We start from the raw sequence: 4,655 nt of genomic DNA, 5'->3' as shown, positions 1-4,655 counted from the left end.
ATTAGTATACATGCAAAGTATCCGCCCCATAGGACCAAAGGGGGCGGAGTTAGAGGGGGGGGCTCAACTGGGGGCTCAACTCCATAACTCAAAAATGGGAGGGGCTAGAGGGATGGGACCACGCCCAATCGACTGGGCGTGACCAAATTAGTATACAGGCGAAGTCTCCGCCCTGTAAGACCAAAGGGGGCGGAGTTAGAGGGGGGGGCTCAACTGGGGGCTCAACTCCATAACTCAAAAAGGGGAGGAGCTAGAGGGATGGGACCACGCCCAATCGACTGGGCGTGGCCAAATTAGTATACAGGCGAAGTCTCCGCCCTGTAAGACCAAAGGGGGCGGAGTTAGAGGGGGGGGCTCAACTGGGGGCTCAACTCCATAACTCAAAAAGGGGAGGAGCTAGAGGGATGGGACCACGCCCAATCGACTGGGCGTGGCCAAATTAGTATACAGGCGAAGTCTCCGCCCTGTAAGACCAAAGGGGGCGGAGTTAGAGGGGGGGGCTCAACTGGGGGCTCAACTCCATAACTCAAAAAGGGGAGGAGCTAGAGGGATGGGACCACGCCCAATCGACTGGGCGTGGCCTAATTAGTATACAGGCGAAGTTTCCTCCCCCTAGGACCAAAGGGGGCGGAGTTACTGGGGGGGGCTCAACTCAGGGGGGCTCAACTTCGCAAAAGTGCCTATTACCTAACCCTAACCCTAACCCTAACCCTAACCCTAACCCTAACCCTAACCCTAACCCTAACCCTAAATGAGTACAGCTGCCATCATTTGAAAGGTGGGTGATGTAGCAGAGCCTTGGAAAATTTTCTCTTCATGCCCAAATAGGCGTCGAGTTGGTCAAAATGGCCTCCATCATTGGTGTGAGTGATGTTGAAGAGCCGCATAATTTTTTCTCCGTCCCCTGTGACGTCGAGTGTCTCCTTATGTCCAAATAGACGGGAGTTATATATGTCCAAATAGACGGGAGTTATATGCCCCTCACCACATCTGCCTAAAACCTAACCTTCGTTTTTTTATAAAATTAAACCCTTGCTAATATAGCCCTCTTGATTTGAACCCTGGCAATTTTAGCCCTCTATTTTATTTTTTAATAATGATATATATCTGGTCTCGTCCAGTAGCCGTCTTTAGTGGTCAGCGGTTGGGTGGAGAGTGCATAACCATTTCTGATTCCTTCGGGGATCGGATCTTGGATCGATTTCCCCTAACACGCCAGGTCCTCCAACTCTGAGCTTCAGATGGTGATGGATGGGGCTTTGTTTATATATGGTTATTAAATTTTAAAATTAAAAACAAATGTGTTGATAGTGAAAAAACGATTTATGAAGCACCATACAGTGTTGATAGGTATTTAAAAATAAATGTATTGAGGTTGAAAAAACGATTTATGAAGCACCATACAGTGTTGAAAGGTATTTAGCAGTGGGAGGGGCACCCCGCCCTCTACCATACGGAGTTGGAGAGGGAACAGAGACAGTTGTCATCCCAATTCGCCTGATGAGAACCTTTGGAAAGTTCGAAACGCGTCGCGAGAGTGTGCCTGGATGACACGGGGCCGTAAAAATGAGTACAGCTGCCATCATTTGAAAGGTGGGTGATGTAGCAGAGCCTTGGAAAATTTTCTCTTCATGCCCAAATAGGCGTCGAGTTGGTCAAAATGGCCTCCATCATTGGTGTGAGTGATGTTGAAGAGCCGCATAATTTTTTCTCCGTCCCCTGTGACGTCGAGTGTCTCCTTATGTCCAAATAGACGGGAGTTATATATGTCCAAATAGACGGGAGTTATATGCCCCTCACCACATCTGCCTAAAACCTAACCTTCGTTTTTTTATAAAATTAAACCCTTGTTAATATAGCCCTCTTGATTTGAACCCTGGCAATTTTAGCCCTCTATTTTATTTTTTAATAATGATATATATCTGGTCTCGTCCAGTAGCCGTCTTTAGTGGTCAGCGGTTGGGTGGAGAGTGCATAACCATTTCCGATTCCTTCGGGGATCGGATCTTGGATCGATTTCCCCTAACCCTAACTCAAAAGGGGGAGGGGCTAGAGGGATGGGACCACGCCCAATCGACTGGGCGTGACAAAATTCGTATACAGGCGAAGTCTCCGCCCTGTAAGACCAAAGGGGGCGGAGTTAGAGGGGGGGGCTCAACTCCATAACTCAAAAAGGGGAGGAGCTAGAGGGATGGGACCACGCCCAATCGACTGGGCGTGGCCAAATTAGTATACAGGCGAAGTCTCCCCCCCCTAGGACCAAAGGGGGCGGAGTTACTGGGGGGGGCTCAACTCAGGGGGGCTCAAGTTCGCAAAAGTGCCTATTACCTAACCCTAACCCTAACCCTAACCCTAACCCTAACCCTAACCCATAATATGTCTATGGTTTTGGCAAGCACGTAAATAATGTCTCTCTTCTCCTTCTGTGTGACAAGCGAGTGTCAGAGGCTTAAAGTGCCGCAGCACCATCTTGTGTACCGGGAGCGCATCTACTGAATGTGCACATTCACTCGGCGCAGCGCCAGTGGAAATCGCTTGGGTGTGAACACTCAAGACGCGCCGAAAAACGGCACGAAAAACGCTGGCGATAAGCGTGCGCGATATTCGTCCCGGTGTGTACAGGCCTTAATGCTCGACTTCGGTGTTGTTCTTCTTCACAGCATATGACATCATCACCTCAGTAAGGTCACATGACGTAGGTGGAAGTAGCGACCCAGTGCAGAAAAACTCCATCTCATATTCTCCTCCAACTTTAAAATCGTCCATCATGGTTGTTTCACCTTTATTTGTGTAAAGGGCGTTTGATTTAGTCTTTGCACGTTCATTTTAACATTGGGTCGGTAATGCGGTGACGTCCCAATCGTGCTGCATTGTGGTATATGAAGCTGTCTCAAGTGTACATATGAGACTCACTCCCTCAGTCAAAATCGAGGGAGCGAGGGTCTGTCCATATAAATGTGGACCGCTCTTCAAAATGGCGGCAGGGATTCCCCAGAGGAGAAGTGCTTGGGGAAGTTCGCAAATGCGTGTCTGAAAGTGAAGAGGAACAGCACTTGTACACTTCAGACAGCTTCATATACCACAATGCAACATGAATGTGACGTCACCGCATATCGCGTTTAATTTATTTCACCACAAACAACTCTATGATATTTTAATAATTTTTTAAAAACATTTAAAACAGCCCGAACACACCTATGTGCACATAGAATGCTGCATTAAAGGTCCCGTTCTTCGTGTTTTTTTGAAGCTTTGATTGTGTTTACAGTGTGCAATATAACATGTGTTCATGTTTCGCGTGTAAAAAAACACAGTATTTTTCACACAATGTACTTATCTGTGTACCGCTGTTTCCACTGTCCTAAAAACGGCTGGTGATTTCCTTGTTCTATGAAGTCCCTCCTTCAGAAATACGTAACGAGTTCTGATTGTGCAAGCGCTTACCGTGTTGTAATTCGACCGCAGCTTAGCGCACGTGTCAGCAGTTCCTGTGTTATGATTCGACAGCACGTTGGAAAGGTCACGCCTCTTAACGGAGAGATGTATGCGTTCAATAATCTCTACAGCGTCCCTGGGAAAGCCAAACAAAGGTGATTTGACTCCTGGATGAAAATAACAGCGTCTCGACGACATGGCGATAAACACACTCAACGCAACAGTTCCTTTTCTCCACGCGACCGTCCGCTTCTCCACGTGGGACAGCAACAAGACCGCGCCCCCTTTTTCGCGTTTCTTTGTGGGCGGAGGTTAGTCTGTTATACTGCTCTACTGACGTAATTAAAGAAGGAAGTACCAGGATGTAGTCCAAGCCAGCCGTTCGCTGTAGGCTTTGAAAGGGAACTTCTGTTAAATAAAATATCTCGCTTGGCATTGAACTTTGAGCTTTATAATTTTACAGGTATTATTTATGCTCTAACAGCAACATTACACACTAACTAAAGTTTGAACAATGGGATCATGCGGAATGGGACCTTTAAACAATTTCATAAAGGAAAAAAATGGTTTTCACGGACAGAGGAAAGGTACTCCTCTCAGAAAGCTTAATGAACTCATTTTTGTGAAAACCTCAAAATCGATATTTTTCACTAGTTTTGCCTGTAGCTCGAAATTATCCCATGCGCATTCTGAATCATTTAGCCAGCACAGGTCACATTTATTTATAACTATTAATAACTTTTTCTTCACTGGCTAAGGAAGCAGCTGAGTAAAGCCTCAAGCCTAAATCTCCACAGGAAGTCATCATTCAATAATAAAACCTGCTGTTCTCTTTCATTATCAAATACATATTTCTGGAAAAAAAAATCCATACCAAGTTGACGTGAAAAATATGAATGTCTTTATCTCACCAATTCTCTTATAAACATCTCCCAGAAGTGAATGACACAATATGATACAAAGTTAGCCTTTCTTGATAGATCTGTGCCATCTGTACAAAAATGAAGTGATATGGAAGACCGCAGAAAGGGAGGAAAAACCCTTTCACAGAGTTAACAAACATCTGCAGAACAACGAAATAAAAAACAAACAAAAATTATTAAAACATTCCTATTCACATCATTAAATTCAATGTAACAGAGTTTTACATGAAGACAATAGTATAAATACTCGTATTGGCTTTAAATAATTCTGTTAGAACACATACAAACATTAAGCCG

At 45.3% G+C, this 4,655-nt stretch overlaps 1 protein-coding gene across 1 annotated transcript in view; it reads right to left on the bottom strand.

The window, feature by feature from the left end:
* Positions 1-4,315: 4,315 nt before the first annotated feature.
* The window catches only part of cacna2d2b (calcium channel, voltage-dependent, alpha 2/delta subunit 2b), a 64,433-nt gene continuing 64,093 nt past the window's right edge, over positions 4,316-4,655 (bottom strand). Inside the window, exon 38 of the mRNA XM_079807457.1 lies at positions 4,316-4,655. This exon is cut by the window's right edge and continues 1,975 nt beyond it. The gene's annotated coding sequence lies outside the window, so the exon portion shown is untranslated.

The sequence above is a fragment of the Gobio gobio genome, assembly GCF_949357685.1.
Source record: "Gobio gobio genome assembly, chromosome: 24".
NCBI lineage: Eukaryota > Metazoa > Chordata > Actinopteri > Cypriniformes > Gobionidae > Gobio > Gobio gobio.
The sequence above is the reverse complement of the archived record's forward strand: the minus strand, read 5'-3'. Positions and strand labels throughout refer to the sequence as shown.